Source organism: Pongo abelii, chromosome 22 (genome assembly GCF_028885655.2).
Source record: "Pongo abelii isolate AG06213 chromosome 22, NHGRI_mPonAbe1-v2.0_pri, whole genome shotgun sequence".
Taxonomy (NCBI): domain Eukaryota; kingdom Metazoa; phylum Chordata; class Mammalia; order Primates; family Hominidae; genus Pongo; species Pongo abelii.
Genome location: NC_072007.2, coordinates 50884028 through 50906438, shown reverse-complemented (window position 1 = coordinate 50906438; position 22411 = coordinate 50884028). Strand labels below are relative to the sequence as shown.

The 22411-nt window shown below is 41.0% G+C and overlaps 1 protein-coding gene and 1 long non-coding RNA gene across 3 annotated transcripts in view; both read left to right on the top strand.

Moving 5' to 3' along the window:
• Positions 1-22411, top strand: part of DSCAM (DS cell adhesion molecule) — an 826557-nt gene that overhangs the window by 283194 nt on the left and 520952 nt on the right. The window lies entirely within an intron of this gene.
• The window catches only part of LOC129052326 (uncharacterized), a 110548-nt gene continuing 103452 nt past the window's right edge, over positions 15316-22411 (top strand). Inside the window, exon 1 of the long non-coding RNA XR_008517330.2 lies at positions 15316-16261. This is a non-coding gene — a long non-coding RNA (uncharacterized LOC129052326). The remainder of the gene's footprint in view (positions 16262-22411) is intronic.

Below are 22411 nucleotides of genomic sequence, written 5' to 3'. Positions count from 1 at the left end.
TGTAGCAACTATGGGGCCGGGCTGAGACTATGTGAAATCCATAGGGCAGGCTGTCAGAAAGGGCTGGCTAGAACTCCCAGGCAGGAGCTGATGCCGCAGTCCACGCAGCAATTTTCTTCTTTCTCAGGGAAGCTTCAGTTTTGCTCTTAAATCTTTTCAACTGATTGAATGAGGGCCACATAAATGATCAAAGACAATCTCCTTTACTTAAAGTAAATTGATTACAGCTGTTAACCACACCTACACAATAGCCTTCATAGCAACACCTAGATAAGGGTTTCATCAAATAACTGGAAACTATAGCCTGACCCAGTTGATACATAAAACTGTTTATCACAGTGAGTAAGGATCTATTCCACAGTGTGGCACAGTATGTGTTAAAGAATAAACTGTAAGGAAGAAAATAAATGGAAGCAAGAAAATGAAAGGGCTGTGAATCCTGACATCATCCAACAGCAAGGCACCCTGGGGCCAGCTCTCCTGCACAGTGGGTAGGTCTGTGTCCAGTTGAGGGACCCTCCTGCACCCTGTGACTCTCCCTTCTTGTAAGCCCCAAAGAAATGCTACTAGGCAGGGGAATAAACAGCCTATCTGGGATTAGGCATCAGCTGTTACTGGAGTTGTCTGGGACAGCCAGCTGCCCAGCACCTGGAGATGCTGAGGCCCATGGGAATATGTAGGCGCTGCTGCCAAGGGAAGAGGCCTCGTGCTGCAGCCCTCGTGGTAGCAGAAAGGAGGCCCCCCTTCTTCCAGTTGGTTCATTGTCTAGCCTGCCCTGAGTGAGCTCCTGGGGCCACTCTCACATCATTCGGCCTACCGCACAAAATTGTCTGCTTATAGGGCAGACATCAAAATGCTGGTATTTTATTCTCAAATACCGTCTTATCAAAGTGTAAGATTATTATTTATTTTTATTTTGCCTTTCTACCCATCTGTATTTACTAAAACTTTCACTATGTGAATATATTAATTCTATAATAAAAATCAATATAACTTCCAGCATTTTAAATAAAAATGGAGACAAGTTTATATTCCCTGAGGAAGAAAATGTCATTTTAATATTTTGTATTTTCCATAAGTCTCCATATATAAATACCTTAAACATCTCCTTGAATGTACAGCCTGGAGTGTTTCTGTGCCTGCAGTGGTCTGTGGGAAGGACAAAATCACCCTAAGACCTGGGAGAACTCCTTTTTGGAGGCAATGGGGTAGCTTGTATAATCAGAATATTGGAAATGATGAATCTAAATTCATTGTCTTTTTTCAACTAGACCAGCAATCTTAAAGAAAAAATATGTATATATTTGAACCATACTAACACACTGTGCTTTAATAAGGACAGACAAGTAACTTTGCTAATATGGTCTCTTTCTCCTTGCTTCTTGGGAAACTGTCAGAATGGTATAAAATTTAGATAAGATGTTGTGACTTAGAAAAGAATTTGATACGGGAAGAAGGGGGGTGGTACACATGCATTCCCCATTCATTGCTGAATGCTTCAATCAAACGTAGTTTACATATCGGAAATGGAAAGAGGAAGAGACAGGAAAACATACTGATTATCTACACTATCAAGAAAATTAGAGGCGGAGGGTGCAGTGAGCGGAGATCACGCCACTGCACTCCTGCCTGGGCGATAGAATGAGACTCAGTCTCAAAAAAAAAAAACAACCAAACAAAAAAACACTAGATCAAGAGTGGTAGTTTTGTAGAGAATAAATTCTTATAGAAAGGAACAAAATATCCTAAAGACTGAATTTTAATGTTTTTCAAACTAGTGTTTCTGATAATTTTCAAATCCATTCCATTTAACGAGGAATAGGCACTGAGTGCTTATGTTATGCCTGATGCTAATCTAAGTTTGGGAATGCTAACACATTAGCAAACAAAACATCCCAACCCTTGACTTTGTGGAGCTGGCATTCCCATGAGGGGAGACAGATGATGGGCCTAATGAGTAAGTCCATTGTAGAATATGTTCAGAGTGATAAGTAGGGGGAATGAGATGAGGAGGGGCATTTGGGGTATATGGATAATTATAGAGACAGATGTTTGCCTGTGTTCCTTGAAGTGGGGCTTCTTTGGTTTAGTGCATTTACTAGTGGATAACTAATAAAAACGGCTGCAGTCCCTTGAGCCTTATTTCACTTGGATGTCCATTGTCTTCTAGAGCAAATTGTTATTATTTGGTGTGGAGAGGAGATGCAGAAATGCAGAGCTCTGGCTGTGTCCTGAGCACTAAACCAGGCACTTTCATTTTCATTTCCTTCGTCTTAGCAAGGAAGACAAGGGGGCATTAAGCAGCTAGCTCCCTTGCACAAAGGTCGTTCAATTAATTGGTGGTGGAAGACCGGGAGGCCCCAAAGCCAGGGCCAACTATTTGCTAGGCACAGTAAGTTCAGTGTCTGAAACCAGGATATGTTTTGGAGCCCATGACAATGTTTTAATTTCTTTTAAAATCAGAAGGAAAAACATACGTAATCCAGCCTGATTGTGTTTGTCTTTATACTTACAGAGTCATAAAATGTAACACTGATTTTTGGGGAGGGAGAACCCATGAACACCTTAACGTGGCCCTGCTTATGTGTCTTTAATAATTCTGTTGCCTACACCCCTTCTGCTTGTTGTTTCTTGGCGTTTCTCCTTCACACTGAAAGGATGCTTGTGCTTATGGACTTGGGTCATCTTCAACCTGTGTCCATTCCCACTTTCCTGTGTCTCACAGAGGGCCAATGAAGCCAAGGTTGTTGTCAGCAAGTATGATGCTCAGCATTTGGTAGGGTGCAACACATATTTGTTCAATGAGTGAATGAATGAGCAAATACATGAATACATGAGTGGAGGAACCTGGCAATAGCAGTAGTGGTGGTGGTGGGGATATTTACTTCTCTTCCTAGCAGACTTTTTTTCAAAGAAATGTGGCATCAACCCACTGAATGTTCCAGCCAATGAAATGATTTTCAAAGCATTCTGTGTCACTAAGCCCATATGGCCCTGAACTAAAGGGAGAATTAGAAATAATCTGAAACTCGGTTAAAGATAAGTTTGCTAAATCCAGTGCATGATGATTCAAATTACTTTTGCATAATGAATAATGTGTTGGGTGGTGAGTAGCGGTGTGAAAACCTAAATTGTGACAAACCCAAGCTTGCAAGAGTCAATGAATGTCTGGAGAGTCTTAAACTACTTAGGTACAGTTGAAGGTCAAAAGTTCAGCCATGTCTGGCAGAGTAGATCACATGGGATTCTCTTGATTATGTTAGTAAGATTTTATGATATTACTTTCAGTGTCTTGTCTTCTCTGGATGATGGCTGGTAAGCATGTTTCAGGCCATAGCATTCTTATTATGACGTCTCCAGAGAGACTCCCCAGCATTACTGGCCATCTAGGGTGGCCGTTTCTGAGCGTCAACAGTGCCAAAGCTTCTGCCCTGTCTCCCAAAGCACATGCTCACAGCAGGCTAAGGAGAAAACCCTGAAACATGAAATGTAGGACAATAATAACATATGTGAAAGAAGAAAAAGGATGACATCTTAACTGATTTAGCGGAGAGGGTGTACAGAGCTTGGCTTAAATCTAGACTTAAACCCTTTTGGTTTGAGAATTCGTGTTTTAGTTATCTTTATATGCCGTTTTTCATGAAGCTTCTCTTGGCTGGGGTGTAAAGTTGATATAAAAGGGTACATGTTATTGGTTCGTACGTTCATGCTGGGGGACCTGCATGTGTGGAAATGACAGGAGTGACAACAGTCCAATCTTACAAAATAAACTGGGACCCTGAAGTTTTGGAGGCAGACATTTGTGATTCCTTCTGTGTAGTTGAAAGTGATTCACCTGGTGGTATTTACCCTCTCTTGAAGTTGAATCCCCCTTTCCATGTGATGTTAAGGATGCATGTGGACAGGCAATATGGCCCTTCTTCAGATAAGACACTCTGGGCTGCTGGCTGCTGTTCTGGGACATCTTGAAGCCCCCGAGGCACTGAGTGTGAACATTTGGGTGCTGATGATAATTCAGAAGCTATTTAGAAGGTAGGGACAGCAATGGAATTTTGTGGAAATTAATTCCAATGTAAGTGTGATATGTCACTTATCCAAGGGTGTTCCTTATGTGTGATCTATTTCTATGACATCAGTGGCATGAGGCTTCTCTGTGAACATATTAATATCTTGGCATTCTTTGGTTGAGATTAGCATCAGTTAGAAGCCGTGGATAGGCTAGAGTCAGCTCAAAAACCCTTGATCACCTACCCTGACCCCTGAGAGTTTATTATGTAGTCACAGATGGCTTCTGTGTTCTATAAGAGTAGAACTTCCTCTTCATGGTCTTCGAGCTACAGTGTCTCTAATTTCCCTAAATGGCTGCTCAACTGTCAAGAGATGTAAGCCCTATTAGCCGCATTTGCCATTCAGCTATAGACACCCAGTAGCCATGGCAGGTAGCAGAGCAGGTCTGGCTGGAGAGGAGAAGCCAAGAAGTATCTTGGCTACTGGAAGGCAGCAGGTGTACAAAGGCTGCACTTCTTGGCTCCTGTCTTATGTCTTTACTTTGTTGTCTTCACAACATGGCCTTAAAGTATTTTGGAAATGGCACTGTGTTGGGTCATGTGTGTCAGGGGAGCAGTATCCTCCCCTCCACCTCTGCCCATCCCACCTGGGCCTCTTCCCTTCCAATCTCCAGGGGCTCACCTTGGAGGCACAGGGAGCAACTAGGTCTAGGCAGCACACCTTGCTGGCACATCAGTTCTCCTTATTGCCAAGCAGCTTCTCACCCTAATTAGGTATTAAAATAAACTTGCATTTGTTATGGATAGGATGTGGCTTTGTGTGTTTTTAAGGCAAGACACAACATTTTAGGAAATTTTATTTCTTGACTGACAGGATAGGACACGGAAGGGTCTAGCCTTGGCAGGTTCCCGTTTCACGTGCTCATTCCATTTAGTCTTGAAAACAATCCCATGAGTAGAGACAGACTTAGAGAGAGGAACAAAGTGGCTCAAAGTGACCTTTTTGTAGGAGGCAGGGTTGGCAGGATGCAGGCGAGATACTTGGTGCTGTCCTCAGCCCTAAGTCCATGCCCCAAAACAGGTCAAAGGAAGGCCAGAAGTATTGATAGAGAAGTGGAGGAAGGAGGAGGGTGGTGGGAGGTCAACGCTGAGTAAATAAAGCAACACTGCCTCTTCCCTGTAGCTTCTTTGTGTGCATAGTCAGAACAATTTCTCCAAATTTACTCTGAAGATTAGTTACTGGCATCTGTGAAGAACTTGGAAGGGACAAATGTACCATTGTTTTTATTTTTGTTCCTCACAGGAAAATTCATACTCTCAAAATCATTGTTTTTTCCCCTGCAGATGGTCTGTTTTGTAGAGTTCCCTAACCACTTTGTTTCCAGTGGTAACTGTGTACTTCCCTCTGACACAAGATTTTAAGGAAAAGAAACTACCAAAGATGTTTTTTGGTGATTTCTTTTTCCATATTTAGGACTGCTGACCAAGCACATTTATTGTGGTTATCATTAAATGTTTGACATTTACGAACATCAGGGCACAAGAGTAGGCATCTCTCAGATGGACGGGAAGCCTGAGAACCAGGGGCTTTCAGCCGCATGCCTTTTGCTCGGCTGGCCTTGCTCACAGCTCTGCTCTCACTCTGCCTCCCTTCTCCCCTGAAATGTGCTTTTTCATAGGAGGCTCTTTCTGTTTTGGTTTTCCTGTTTTTATGGCTCTGCTTCTAAACGTGCAATTGAAAGCTACAAGTTACTAAATCAGCTAGAGCTCTTCATTCACCAGGAAATTTTGTTTTATACATATATACTAATATATATATAACTATATACATATATAACTATATATAAACAAATATATATAATTATATATAAACATATAACTATAAACATAAACATATAACTATATATAAACAAATAGATATATTTTGTTTTATATATAAACAAATAGATATATTTTGTTTTATATATAAACAAATATGTATTTTGTTTTATACATATATAAACAAATATATATATAGATTTCAAAATATAGGTAGTATTATCATTGATCTGGTGGAACTCTGAAAATTTCTGGATTGAAGTTCTCAGACTTCCACCAGATCAATGATAATACTACCTGTATTTCAAAATATAGGTAGTATTTCTGCTGCTTCTCTATGATATGTTAGTAGTAGATCTCTTGATCTCAGGTGACTTCAAGCTGGGAGACAAACTATCTTTGTTTAGCAAGGACAGAGAAGTTAACCAGTTGCATGACTTTGAGTAAAAAAAATGAGAGAGTCCTGGACAAACCAAGACAGTTGGTCGACCTGTGAGTGGTTTCAGTGTGCAAGAACACACTGGCAGTTTTGACGTTTTGAGATGTGGTGGTTCTCCTAGATAATAAACTGTCTTCTACTTCTGTGTAAGCTTTTCTTAGGGATAACTCACCCTGCTTCAGCAAATCCGGGCGATTGTCTCTATCAGCCAAATTCTGCACATGTACCCTCCGAAACTAAAATAAAAACTGAAATAAAAAGAAAAAAATAACATGCTTTGTTTTTGCATTTCTCTCTCCTAGCTGTTGACTTTTAGTGCATGTCGTGCAGGCGACAGACGTATTGCTGCCCTTTCTGTCTCTGGTCTTTTTTCTAGGGCAGGATCCAAGTAGTTTTTGTGAGCACTGCAGCCAGGGATCACTTCCTCTTTCCCTTTTAGGGCTACAATAGTGACCTCCAGCAGCACTGGGTACTGAAATGCAGGGCTTTGGCTTTCCCAGGCTCATACACGTAGCAGAGCGTCTGGTTTAAGATCTGTATAATTTTGTGTAATTATATTCAGTTGCTCACTCAATCTCTGATCACTTTCTAATGAGCTGTTATTTTCAGAGGTAGTAGAAAAATCAGTTCAGGAAGAGATGATGATGTGAGAGAAATAAATAGCAAATGACTAGTGAGGAGAAATTACACAGTAAACATGATGCTGAGCTTTCTCTGAGTGAGTGGTGTGTCTAGGGAGGTGTATTAGTCCATTTTCACATTGCTATGAAGAACGGCCTGAGACTGGGTAATTTATAAAGAAAAGAGGTTAATTAGCTCACAGTTCCACATGGCTAGGGAGGCCTCAGGAAACTTACAATCATGGCGGAAGGGGAAGCAGGCACGTCTTACATGGCCTGAGAGAGAAGGTGAGAGAGAAGGTGAGAGAGCATGTGAGAGTCTGGGAAAAACTAACATTTATAAAACCATCAGATCTCGTGAGAATTCACTCACTATCATGAGAACCGCATGGGGGAAACTACTGCCTTGATCCCGTCACCTCCCACCAGCTCTATCCCTCAACACCTGGGGATTACAATCAAGATGAGATTTAGGTGGGGACACAAAGCCTAACCATATCAGGAGGGGTGCGTTAGTTGAGCAGACACAGAAAAGCAAAAAATTATAGCACAAGAGTGGAACCCATCCCTTATAAGGAGAGGCCACGATGTGGGGTAAGTCAGTGAAATGGACATATGGCTAGGTTTGTTTAGTGTTTGAAAATGTCACTGAAGTCACTTTTTAATAATGAAAAATATGTGGATTGAAGAGTTTAAAAGAGAAGTATGCCCAGATGTTATTTTAAAAATTGGAATGTACACAAAGGGCCCCCAAATCTAGGCTGCCTTAGTATTTTTGCCCCAGCTTTGTTTTCCTTTAAGTGATGTCAGTAACTGCCAATGTTGCCTCTGCATCTCCAAAACTGAAGACAGCTTAGTTCACTCGGTCTTGTCATTATTGTTTCATGAAAGCATGTCATTGGGAGATCTGGGCTCAGACCTAAGATTGAAACAAAAAAGGAAAGAGAAAGATAAGAAAACCGTCTCATTTTCAAAAACCTTCACAAACCCCACGTTTTATTAAAATATAAACCATTTGAAGAAAAGCCAGAGGAAAATAGACGAAATGAGGTATCACTGAATGAAGCAGAAGCTAAAGGATGATCATATAAATTGTCTCAAATAGCAGGTCAGGAAGCAGTGGCCTGTCACCATGAAAACAAAGTTAGGGGAAATAGACAAATGAAAACAAGTGAGTTTACATTATTCCTAAGAACTTTCTGCCAGTCAGAAAATAGTGGAACAACATGTAGTCTGCATACACACAGGAATCTATATTTTATAGGTTATATTTCAAAGGATTCATGTACCCTGAAAAGAACTGTTGTCTGTAGGGTAAGTTAACACCAGGGGGTGCTGGGTGCAGGCACATTGAATCTGAACTACTGGGTTGCCATTTTAGACTGTTATCATCATCACTGTTAGCACACCTATAGTTTAGGTCATTAGGTGTGGAAATGAAGCCTGGCTCCTTATCAATCCAAAGCCTATGCTCTTACCAAATACACTATACTATTTAATTTAATATTGGTAATATTAGTCAAATTTAGCCGTTTCAGAGTTTTCCTTCTTTCCCCAAAGCATCATTTGTCAATGTTGTTAACATACAACACTTAGTGTAATCCTCATAAACAAAGTGGACATCCTCAAGTTCTGTTTTCTGGGATTTTTACGTAAACATATGGTCCTTGAGCAATGATGGTTTGACTTTACTGTGACAATATTTGACTTTACTATGGTGTGAAAGTGATATGCATTCAGTAGAAACCATACTTCAGATTTCAAACTAGATCTTTCCCCAGGCTAGCGATATGTGGTTCCATACGCTCTTCTGATGCTGGGCAGAGGCAGCAAGTTGCAATCCCCAGTCAGCTACACTGTCACGGGGGCAAACAACCCATACTCTACAATGCACTGTGTTGCCGGCTTTTTTTTGATGTGATTTTGCCGAACTGTAGGCTAATGTGAGTGTTCTGAGCACATTTCAAGTAGGCTAGGCTAAGCTATGATGTTCGGTATGTTAGAGGTATTAAATGCCTTTTGACTTGTGATATTTTCAACTTACAATGAGTTTCTCCAGACATAATCCCACTGTAAGTCGAGGAGTCTCTGTATTAACAACGGGTAGACCGAAAACAACAATGTGCACACTGATGGGGTGGACATCGGCATCAGGGTTCTTGTGAATATTCCCCGGGAACATGGGGAACCCGGTGTTGTGAAATCTGGAGCTGGCCAGGAATTTCCGGATCCTTACCTCCAGCTTTCTACCCCACATGGGGGGTCCCCCTGGAGCCACCTGCCTACCTGACTGCTTATCTTCCAGCCTCTGTCTGAGCTTCTCTAGGTAACTCCTACATCCAGGGCAACTAATTTCCTGGAGCAACAGAAGAGCCTTCCTTGTATTGAGACAACATGCATGGCCTCCCTGCAAATGCTGCCTCTCTGCTCCTACATCCTCACATTTTAGTGTAGGAAGAGCAATTGTGGGTGAGAATTTGACCACAAGTGTTGAGTTCAAAAGGCAGAAAATTGGCCGCGCACGGTGGCTCAAGCCTATAATCCCAGCACTTTGGGAGCCCGAGGCAGGCAGATCACGAGGTCAGGAGATCGAGACCATCCTGGCTAACACGGTGAAACCCCATCTCTACTAAAAATGCAAAAAATTAGCTGGGTGTGGTGGCGGGCGCCTGTAGTCCCAGCTACCCGAGAGGCTGAGGCAGGAGAATGGTGTGAACCCGGGAGGCAGAGCTTGCAGTGAGCCAAGATTGCGCCACTGCACTCCAGCCTGGGCGACAGAGCGAGACTCCGTCTCGAAAAAAAAAAAAGAGAAAATTTTAACAGCACCAAAACAGCCGTTACAGAGAGTGAAAAAAAGTTCTTAAGTATCTTAGAACTGCTTCATTTCAATAGATATTGCAATAAGCTGACTTCTATATGACTTATAGGTCCTGAATCATTGATATTTATGTTTGCAAATTTGTGTCTTTTGTGTAAATGAGATCCCAGAACTACAACATAAACTTCTAATGAACTCTGTTTCTAAACCTATGTGGATCCTGAGAGGTGCTCAAATATGAGAGGGTGTTTCTCTTAACCTCCTATTCTGCTTAAAATCATTTGTCTTCACTTGTGCTTTCTTTTTTTTTTTTTTTTTTTTTTTGAGACAGAGTCTCGCTCTTTTTGCCCAGGCCAGAGTGCAGTGGTGCGATCTCAGCTCACTGCAAGCTCCGCCTTCCGGGTTTACGCTATTCTCCTGCCTCAGCCTCTCGAGTAGCTGGGACTACAGGCGACCGCCACCGCACCCGGCTAATTTTTTGTATTTTTAGTAGAGACAGGGTTTCACCATGTTAAACAGGATGGTCTCAATCTTCTGACCTCGTGATCCTCCTGCCTCGGCCTCCCAAAGGTCTGGGATTACAGGCGTGAGCCACCACGCCTGGCCTACTTGTACTGTCTTTAACTGGGGGAATTCATTCTTCCAAATGTGCTCATTCATGGTTTTATTTTATTTTATTTTATTGCATTGGATTGCATCATTGCAGCTCCTACCTGTACATTTTAAGAGTTTCCACTTCAAACTTTGTTTCATTATAAGGTAAACCTTAAAAAATAAAGCCTGTTTTCTGGAGTGCCGCAGACATTTTGTCAGAAGAAAATGTGACTGTCCTTTAATCGGGCACTGTTTTATGCACATAATAAAAATGATTTCTGCATGCTTATCAGATCTACATGTGGGCTCATAAATTCACTTCATCCTGGCATACCTAGTGAAGGACATTCCTCCATGCCCTGTCAAGAATAATCAAGGTTTTAAAATCAATTCCAGTGGTGATAAAAATAACGAGGATGGTTTGTGAAAAGGGACAAAAACTTGGTAAAAATAACATTGAAGGATTTACAATATACAGAGAGAAAGTGAACCATCTCTTTGAAACTAAATGTAAAGAAGAAAAGTGTATCTAATATTTTTATTGATGCATAAGCTATGAAGAGAACTATCAATGTTTCTGTCTTGCTCTAAATGAGATATGACTGGTGGGATCCCAGATCATTTGCTTATCAGTTTGCAGACTGCTCTGTTTGTTTAAAACATAATTCACTCTCTCATTCTATAGATTGACTTACTATATAGGAGTCTGTGCTTTGTGAAATTAACTTAGATAATTTTTTTTTTTTTTTTTGAGACGGAGTCTCGCTCTGTCTCCCAGGCTGGAGTGCAGTGGTGCGATTTCGGCTCACTGCAAGCTCCGCCTCCCAGGTTCACGCCATTCTCCCGCCTCAGCCTGCTGAGTAGCTGGGACTACAGTTGCCCGCCACCATGCCCAGCTAATTTTTTTGTATTTTTTAGTAGAGACGGGGTTTCACCGTGTTAACCAAGATGGTCTCCATCTCCTGACCTCGTGATCTGCCCATCTCGGCCTCTAGATCATTTTAATGACAACTGATAAAGAGACAATCAAATGATAACGTGTTTTTCTCAGTGATAGAAATATGTGATGGAAAGTATCTGAGACTAATGAAAGACATGGAAACTAATTTACCGATGATCCTTGGATACTAGTCATGCAAGTATACTTATATTATCTATGCAAATATACAAGGTCTTTTGAAAACCTTTTACATGCCCAAGGCTAAATATATTAAGTGCAGCTACACAATAAGATACTGTAGGATCAGTAAACAGGTATTGCTAACATTTGTAGCAAAACCCTGTTGATCCATATTGTTGGGTCTTTCTTGGCATTGTCTAGTGAGATATCAGTGCGTGTGTATGTATGTATCAGTGCATCTTAGTTCATTTTGTGTTGCTATAACATAATTCTTGAGGCTGACAAATTAAGAAGAGGTGTTTGGCTCACAATTCTGATGGCTGGAAAGTTTAAGATTGAGCATCTGCATCCAGTGAGGGCCTCAGGTTGCTTCCACTCATGACAAAAAGCAGAAGAGAAGTGCGCATGTACAGAGAGATTACATGGCGAAAAACGGAAGCAGCCAGGCATGGTGGCTCACGCCTGTCATCTCAACACTTTGGGAAGCCGAGGTGGGCAGATCATGAGGTCAGGAGATCGAGACCATTCTGGTCTCTACTAAAAATACAAAAAGTTAGCCGGGCGCGGTGTTGGGCGCCTGTAGTCCCAGCTACTTGGGAGGCTGAGGCAGGAGAATGGCGTGAACCCGGGAGGCGGAGCTTGAAGTGAGCCGAGATCACGCCACTGCACTCCAGCCTGGGGGACAGAGTGAGACTCTGTCTAAAAAAAAAAAAAAAAAAAAAAGAAAGAAAGAAAGAAAGAAATAAGGAGGTAAGAGACAAAAGCCAAATAAGCCAGACTCTTTTTAACAACATACTCTCTCAGGAATTAACTCCCGAGAGAAGGGGAATGCACACCTGAGGGAGGGCATTAATCTATTCATGAAGTATTTTACCCCATAACCAGAACAACTTCCACTTGGCCCCACCTCCCAACACTGCCATATTGGGGATCAAATTTCAGTATGGGTTTTGGCAGGTACAAACCACATCCCAACCATAGCAGTAAATATTGATATACAGTTGACCCTTCAACAACATGGGTTTGAACTGTGCAGGTCCACTTACATGTGGATATTTTTCAGTAAAACTTACACTGGGTGTGCCTGCCTCTCCTGCCTCCCCTTCCACCTTCTCCACCTCTCCCACTTCTGCCACCCCAGAGACAGCAAGACCAACCCATCCTCTTTCTCCTCCTCTTCCTCAGCCTACTCAATGAGAAGATGATGAAGATGAAGAACTTTGTGATGATCCACCTCCATTTAATGAATAGTGCTATGATATGGATATTTATTCCCTTCAAACCTCATGTTGAGATTTGACCCCTGATGTTGGAGGTGGGGCCTAGTGGGAGGTATTGGGTCATGGGGTTGGATCCATCATGAATAGGTTAATGCCATCCCTCAGGGGTGAGTGAGTTCTCACTCTGTGAGCTCCCTCCAGAGCTGCTATTTTAAAAGAGTCTGCTACCTCCCCTCTCTCTCTCTGACTTCCTCTGTCTGCATGTGATCTTCACACAGTTGGTTCCCCTTTGCCTTCCACCGTGAGTGGAAGCTGTCTGGGGCCCTCACCAGATGCCCAATCTTGAACCTTCCAGCTATCAGAATTGTGAGCCAAATAAAGCTTTTTTCTTTATGAACTATTACCCAGACCTCTGTATACTGTCATAGCAATACAAAATAGACTAAGACATATAGTAGTATATTTTCTCTTCCTTACAATTTTCTTAATAACATTTTTTTCTCTAGCTTGCTTTATTGTAAGAACACTGTATATAAAACAGATAACATACAAAATATGTGTTAATTGACTGTTTTGGTTATCAGTAAGGCTTCCAGTCAATAACAAGCTATTAGTAGTTAAGTTTTGAGGGAGTCAAAATTTATACATCTATTTTTAACTGTGTGGGGAGTGGGCACTGTGGCTTTGTTCAAGAGTAAACTGAATACATAGAATCTCATCTTCTGAATATTATAAACATTATTAGACATCGAAGGTGATTATTCTATATAGTGATTTGGTTTGGAGGTAGAAAAAGTGCAGAGAAAATTTAAGCAAATATTAAACATCACCTTTTCTTCTATACATTCTATTTTTCTTACTGACAGAATTTTTCTGGAACATTTAACAATATCGTCTAACAGGTACCTCTCTCACCCAGCTTGTCCTCAAGTAATCCGCCTACCTCAGTTGAGCTGTGTATGGTGGCTCACACACCTGTAATCCCAGCACTTTGGGAGGCCGAGGAAGGGGGATTACTTAAGGATAAGACTTCAAGACCAGCCAGGACAACATAGCAAGACCCTATCGCTGCAAAAAATTTAAAAAAATATTAGCCAAGCATGGTGGTGTGCACCTGTAGTGCCAGCTACTCAGAAGGCTGAGGCAAGGTGATCACTTGGTAGCAGAAATTTGAGGTTATGGTGAGCTATGACTGCACTAGTGAACTCCAGCCTGGGTGACAGAATCAGATGCTGTGTCTTAAAAAACAAACAACAACAAAAAACGTTGGTTTGAAATTTGACAAAATGTTCTGCATTCACATTTAGAATAAACATTTTATATGAGGAAGTTAATATGTCATTTTCTATAATTAAATACAATATAATGTGGGTTTAAAATTTCATTCTGATTCTTATTTTGGCATCATTAAATATCATTACTCGATCTTGATATTTAGAAGGTTTCAGAAGCCAGTTACTAGTGCCTCAAAAACTCAGTACTGTGGAAATGACATATCATTGGGTTCTGGTAATGAGGAATGACTATTTTTCTTTGGATGTTACTATCAAAACATTTTTATAGGCATCTGTAAAATATCTGCCTGATTAAATAGCTGTGTTTTAAATGCTCAAGATCACATGTGCTTTTTTTTCCCCTGTGTTCCCCAAGCAAATGGAATGCCATCTGGATTCTAGATTTGGCTTTCTCATGTAATGGATGTGAGACCCTGAGCTAGTTACTTAACATCATCAGGCTTTCTGGAAAGTGAGGATCGGAATGCCTGAATATTGAATTTAAAATATTCAAGTTAATAGTATATAAACTATAAAGATTTTTGAAATATAAAATATGCATCATTTCATTCACTCACTCACTCATTCTTTTATTTGTTAATTCAGCCACCATTTACTGAATGCCTTCTGTACACTAGGTACTGGGCTTGGTGCTGCTACCTACTGGAAAATTAATCAAACATTGTCTTTAAAGGGCTCACAATGTAATGGGGGAAATCACCAAGAAAATATACAATTTCAATACCATGTGTTAAGTGTTAAATTCCAGTACAACATGTTAGTGGTTACAAAAACATAAAAACAAAAATGAAATATTATGGGAGCAGAGATTACACTTAGTATCCTCCAGAAGGTTACCAAAATCCATTTTATATTTTACATATAGTTTGTTCTGCCATCTTCTAAGAACACCTAAAAATAGGAATTACTTCTATAATTTTAAAAAATAACTTAGTGCAATACAGCATAGGAGGAGAGTATGTCTCCCTCTATGTGAGTGGATAACCATCTCTGTAATATATACTTTTCTGAGATTTGTTACTCATATTCTTTTCTCAATACTATATTCAGTACACAATGGAATTCCTGTTACTGTTGACTAGATGACGGTCGAAATTGGCTCATTTCCCCAAAATTGTCCACAAGGTGAAGAACTTGAGGGGTCCCTGAAAGGCTAGGTCCACAGAAGAACTTCCCACATGGAACTGGTCAGGGGGAAACGTTCCTAGTCAGAGACAAGTATTTCCAAGATTTAAACTATCTTTCCATTTTTGTAAGAATGATAGCTGCCCTTTCCCCTGGATCTTGCACCTAAGTAAGACTTACCAGAAACAGTCTAATTTTATTGTTTGCAATTATGTTCTAAAATGTTTTTAATTTGTTTAATCCAACAATTTGTAGCATTAAAAAAAAAAAAAAAACTAACAATCAAGACAAACAGCCAGGCATGGTGATGCATGCCTGTAGTCCCAGCTACTGGCTACTAGGGACACTGAGGCAGGAGGATTGTTTAAACCCAGGAGTTTGAGGTTGTAGTAAGCATTATGACATCTGTAAATAGCCACTGCATTCCAGCCTGGACATCTAGCATGACCCTGTCTTAAACAAACAGTACCTCTACAAATGACAACAATGACAAGCACCCTGATTCAAGATCTGGGATTTTTTGTTTCCTCCTCTGCTTGGCTTTGCTCTGAGGAGGATAAGTCACGTAACCTGTTGGGCCTCGGTTTTGTCATGTGATAAATGAGAAAATGGAACTAGGTGATCTTTCAGGAACCTTTTATTTTTAACAGTCTTGTTTTAGTGATACTATGACTCTGTCACAGAATGTTAAAAAAAAAATTCAGAAGAAAAATTTACAGGTCGAAATGGATTTGAGAATTGAAGCCTGAATTGCTGGCAGGTGTTTGCAATATACTTTTGGGTGTAAACTGATGTGTTATCTTGGGAATGAAGAGTGAGAAGCATTTAGATATCACAGTTCTTGGCTAGAAGAGGAAGGATTGGTTAAAAAGTTAAATGTATATTTGGTTAATGATATATATGTAAAAATCTTATTTGTTTGCAAAGAGTTAAGACACATCTGAATTTTCTTACATTATACATTGTAATGCAGGGGCCTTCTTGCAGGGCCTTGGGATGTGTCTTGTACACAAATAACTGATACCTCCTGAAACCTTGCATCAGGGGAATCCTGGTGGATTTCCACATTATCATCACAGGCCTTTCAATATAAAATGCTGATTTGAATGACATACTGTCATTGAGTTGATCTCTGAAAGTTGCTGGAAATTTTCAGAAGAACTTGATCCTCAGATACCACATATGCCCTTTCCAAGACATAAAAGGTAAGTCCAGCGGTACTTTCATAAAAGCACCACTTAAATATATAAACAAAAACATTTTGTGGAGTTCTACAATCTAGAAAGAAATGTGACTTGTGCTGTTTCTTCTTTTATTTTTAAAATCCACCAATAGAAACTGTCCCTAAGAGGCTTTGTCCTTTAATCCTAGCTGATTGTTAAACGGTTTGTTATTAATATCTTACAATTCAGTGCAGATGGTTTTGAGCAGTGATCAGATGAACAAAGATGCTTAGTGATGGCTCAATTTCCGGGTTGGATTTGCATCCTAATCTTAGTCGTAAAAAATTAGAAAGCTGTTTCCACATGAGCTGTATAATGTTTTACTTTTTTACTACATTTGCTGTAATACTTCAGTCCTTAAGCATAGAAAATAATGCCCATTATTATATTGGGTGAAAAGAAAGCTTTTTAAGAGTAAAACATGTAATTGTAGTCTCAAAACTATGTGGCATCAATTATGGTGAAATTAGTTCATGAAGGTAGGTGAAAATATATAAACATTGTGTATATGCTAATTCATCTAGATAAGAATTTTCATGTAGATTTGGTCAGCTGTGTTAGATTTAAATGTAGTTTCAGATCTGGTTCGGATGGAAAGTGGATGAAGCTGCCAACCTTTGTCAGCAGCACACAGGTGGAATAGCTGAGATAGAATAGGTGATTGGTGAAGAAGATAGAAACATTTCTAACACATAGAAGATTTCAGGACAGTGAGTGTGGCACATTCTAGATGTTTCCCACACTGGAGCAATAGGAGATATACAGATCGTCCTCAGTAAACCCCTGTTTCTAGACTATGTGAGTTTCCAGTTGAATCAGATTTGAGAAATGCAGTGTGCTAAAGGCAGCTCTTCTTAACTCCCTCTATGAACCCGAGGAATCTGTCTCATTCATTGGAACGGTCTAGGAAGGGAAGAGAACTCTTTTTCTTTTTTGAGGTGAAGTGTCACTCTGTTGCCCAAGCTGGAGTATAGTGGTGCGATCTTGGCTCACTGCAACCTCCAATGCCCAGGTTCAAGCAATTCTCCTGCCTCAGCCTCCTGAGTAGCTGGGACTACAGGCACACACCACCATGCCCAGCTAATTTTTGTATTATTAGTAGAGACGGGGTTTCACTATGTTGGCCAGACTGGTCTTGAACCCCTGACCTCATGATCCGCCCTCCTCGGCCTCCCAAAGTGCTGGGATTACAGGTGTGAACCACCATGCCTGGCTGGAAATAGAACTCTTACAATTTTTCTGAGTTTATCTCTTTACATCAGCTGCCTCCTTACTGTAAACCAAAAAATACAAGTCTAAGCCCCCCAGCTGACTGAATGGACCCACCCTCTTGGCCAAAGGGACCCAAGGAAACTTGAAAAGGTAGTTCAGGCCATGACAGGAAGACAGGCCATCAGACATGTCTCATTATACACTCTCCCTTTTGGAGTTTAGACACAACTGAGCAGCATTAACATTAAAATAGAGATCCTAAGATGGACAGAAAGATTCTTCGTAGCAATAAGATACCAAATTCCAATCTAACTTTAGTATAATATCACATGACAGATAAAGAAGGAAATCAAAATATTTTACCCCAAAATATCTTTCCTTGCCATATTTTGGAAATGGTTCTGCAAAGCTGTCTTTTGTGGGGGAAAATTTGCACCTGTAAGGAATCCCTATTAACATAACTAGATCTTTCATCTTCCAGGCCCTACCAATCCTGAAGAGATTAACAGAGAGTCTAGCACCTTTTAAAAGTCTGAATAGGAAACATTTGCTATCTATTATCTCTAAGGGCAGCCACCTATGAGACATCATGTACATAATAAGAACCTCAGTCTCCACAACCCCTTATCTTAATCCAGACAGTCTCTTTCTACTGATTCCAGGTCTTTAGATAATAATTTAACTCTTCCAACCAATTGTCAATCAGAAACTCTTTGAATCCACCTATAACCTGTAAGCAACACTCCCACCCACTTCAAGATGTCCTGCCTTTCTGGACTGAACCAATGTGTACCTCACATGTATTGATTGATGTCTTATGTCTCCCTAAGACGTGTAAAACCAAGCTGTAACCCAACCACCTGCAGCTCATGTACTCAGGACTTCTTGAGACTATGCCTCAGGCCATGGTCACTGGTATTTGGCTCAGAATAAACCTCTTTAAATATTTCACAGTTTGGCTTTTTTCGTTAACACTACATTTTTTAAGTTTGACCTAAAGTTTTCTCTGTACATAGTGAACTGTCATCTAACTGGATGTGTAAAGGGACTGTAATCTACACTGTAACAAGTAGCTGAGTCTCAGCCAATCACAGCATCCCAGTTTCAGCCAATCACTTGCATCCAACTATTCAAACTGAGCTCAAATAAGCCTGTAAGCAGCCCTGCTGTTTCTGTGCCTCTCGTCCCTTTTCTCTACTCACTTTCCTTTTTCTGTCCATAAATGTTATCCCAACCATGTGACAGTCCCTCAGTTACTCAGAACATATATTATGGTTCTGGAGGCTGCCCAATTCTCAAATCATTCTTTGCTCAATTAAACTCTGTTAAATTTGTCTAAAGTTTTCCTTTTAATAGCTACTACTACTCTAGAGAAATATCCACAAAGAGCATAATGTGTTTGTTCGGAATACCTTGTTGAATGGAAAGAAGGGTCTATCCTAAGGGACAATTGCAAGGATTGAGACACTTGGTGGCAATTTTGAAGAAAAAGCAATTTTTTTTGATATGGATTCTTGCTCTGTCACCCATTCTGGAGTGCAATGGCGTGATCTCGGCTCACTGCAGCCCCTGCCTCCCAGGTTCCAGTGATTCTCCTGCCTCAGCTTCCTGGGTAGCTGGGATTACAGGCACGTGTCACCATGCCTGACTAATTTTTGTATTTTTAGTAGAGATGGGGTTTTCCCATGTTGGCCAGGCTGGTCTCAAACTTCTGACCTCAGGTGATCCACCCACCTCCACCTCCCAAAGTGCTAGGATTACAGGCGTGAGCCACTGCGCCTGGCTAGTAAAATATTTTTGAGTAGATGGCTGAACAGCAGAAAGCCCTGGGAGGCAGGGCCGCCCAGAGAAAGGATATTGGTTGAGTTGAGTGTCAGGCCTGGGGCTCGGTGTTGGTGTGGATCTGGGATCCAGATACCAATGACTAGCTGGGTGATATCGGACATTTCCTATAGATAGGACTAGTATTTTGGTAGGGTTCTTTTCATTTGTAAATAATATCAAGAACTCAAAATACCAAGCATAGGGCTTGATGCTTCATGGATCCTCAATAAAGCAAGACTCTTTGCTTAACTTTTCATTATTTCATTCATTTCAGCATTTATGTCAGTGTGTAAAGGATACAGCAATCTGTTGACTTAGCCAGCACATTTTCTCAGCTTAGAGATTGGTAGTTAACAGTATTATTTATCTCGTCTTGCATGATGTACCTCTAAGAGGTTTGTTCATCACCATTTCACCACAGCCCTTCTCCCTATTAGCTTAGCTGGGGTTTCCAAATGTCAGTATAACAGATTAATTTCTTTGTTAAGTATGAAGGTGAGTGAGCTGAAGTATGACTTGTCCCAAAATGTAACACCTTATGAGACAGGCCTAGAACCTAGGTCTTCCGTACCCTTTCATGCTGCCTCAGTTTCTCAGTGTGGTTGGCAGCCTATTAAAACACAGACATAACTGATTCAACTCAGGGTCACAAATGTACACATCAGGGAACTTTGTTTTATTTCGTTTGGCCATATGGATGCTGAGAGAAGGTAGTGTAATGACCAACACTTACCCTTCTCAGCTGTTCTCTTCCTAAGCACAAGTAGTGGGACCCTCACAGCCCTGGGTGCAATTTTTTTTTTTTTTTTTAATCTCAAAGTAAATGACTGAAGAATCAGCAGGAGTTTTCCAGAATGAAAATGTAATACCTTGGTCTGTTTGGAACTCAGTCAACACCTTAAGAATGTTCTGCCAAGCTTGTTTATGTTACAAATTGAATGTATGTATCTTTAATATTTTTGTTGTTGGTATTCTCTCAAAACAAGAAGATAAATGACATTTTTAATGGTTTTTTTTTTTTTTTTTTTTTTTTTGAGACAAGATCCCACTGTGTTGCCCAAGCTGAAGTGCCATGGTGCAATCTCGGCTCCCTGGCTCAGGTGATTCTCCCGCCTCAGCCTCCAGAGTAGCTGGGACCTCGGGCGCACACCACCATACCCAGTTAATTTTTTGTATTTTTGGTAGAGATGGGGTTTCACCATGTTGCTCAAGCTGGTCTCGAACCCCTGAGCTTGAGCAGTTTGCCCATCTTGGTCTCCCAAAGGCTGGGATTACAGGCATGAGCCGCCGTGCCCGGCCTTGTTTTACCCTATTTTGATTCTTCCATGGCTTTTGGAAAATGCACTAGATTTTTAATTCTTTGGGCCGCTCTCAGATAAAATATCAATGTGTACTACTATTGACATGTTAATTTGTCTTCTAAAGGACAATTATATATCCCAAAGTCATGCCTACCTAATGGTACTTTAAAAGGACTAGTTTGATGATCACTGTTTAGGACATAGAAAGGCTGTGAACTTGGCCTTTCAGACACATTCTATTCAATTTTGCAAATTGAGAAGGAAAGTAAGAGGAGAAAGAAAAAAACTGCTCTAATAAAATTGGAAATTGTTTCAGGAAATTGCACGTGCTATTGAGATCTTTCTCTGATAATTTAGAAAAGGAAATACAAATTCTAATATATATTCTATATATTTTATATTGTACATATATTTTATATTGTACATATATATATATTTTACTGGTTTATTTTCAATTGAAGATTAATTACATCTAGGATTGTAAATTGCTCACGGGCCATTACCAGTCACCTACTGTCTTGCAGCAGAGCAGGAAATCAGACGTGGGCGCTTTAAGATGAGCTGGTTTAGCGTTTACTTACTTAAAGATCAGCACCAAGCAGAACCCCCTTGGGAGGAGTCGATGGCTCATTGGGCCCCATGGGGCAGGCGGTAATTAAACTCTGTAGTCAGCCCTGATGTTCAGCTAAAAGCTGGTCTTTAAATAGTAATACACTTGCCTTGTAAAGTGCTAGGCCCTCGGGTGGCTGTTGACACAGTGCGAGGAGCTGGCACTTTTTTCTATAAAAGCCAAATTGAAGAAACTGTTATGAACTCATCTGCATAAAGCAATATGATTTTGCCTGAGGGTGCAGGCAATGGGGAGTGATTAACCAACCGGCTCTCTCCCCGCTCCTCCGCAGCTCTGCTAACATGCCACTTGTCACTAAAAAATTGGAGACACCATATGCCAGGCTGCCTCTGCTGAGCGCCCCTTACTGATGACACGTGAAGAATCCCTCCCCAGTTTGGGGGCTGTGGGACACTGCGCAGTGTCTGTCTGTAGAGGAAATGCTGCCTGCCTGCCTTCGTCTTCCTCCCTGCCTTTCTCAGCAAGGACATCCCATTGTTCCAGGGAACGTGGCAGAGACGTTCTGAGTTTGCTTGAACAATCTGAGGCACATTTGAAGGACAGTGGAAGCATTGCTCCAGAAACCGAGTGGCCAGACATCTTGTTTCCTCTCCTCCCTGTGCCAAAGGCTGGAAGAGGGTCCCCTGTGACTGGTTCTCATCACCTGCCTTTTGATTCCACAGGTGTCTTCGTACTTGTGCAGGAAACTCAGGAGGGCATGCCTTCCTCCTGCAAGCCTTTTATTTCTCCTAAAACCTACTTTGCGTTCTGTCTCTCAATTTTTCTGTGCTCCATTAATTATGCAAGCCTCTTTTGATTCAATGTGCAAACAGTGCATTAAGGTTTTAACCTTGAGGAGAATGGTTTTCATGAGACCTGACAGCTGAATCCCAGGCCTTGGAAAAGGAGACGACTGTGTTTGGCTTTTGAAGAATTAGCTTTCAGGTCCCTCCGGGTGATAGTTTTGGGTGCAGGGTGGCTTCTGGGCTGATTTGATTATAAGCCACCATTTCGTGTTTCCCTCAGTCACCAGAATTAAGACCTTTCTAACAGCAGGCGTGTAAGAAGCAAGAAAGGAAGGCCGTGGTGTGAGAGTGTGGAGAAAAATGGATTCTAGAAAGGTTAGCAGGCTGTCTTCCTTGCTGCTATTGTGTCTACACCGGGGGACAGTGGGATCATGTCTGC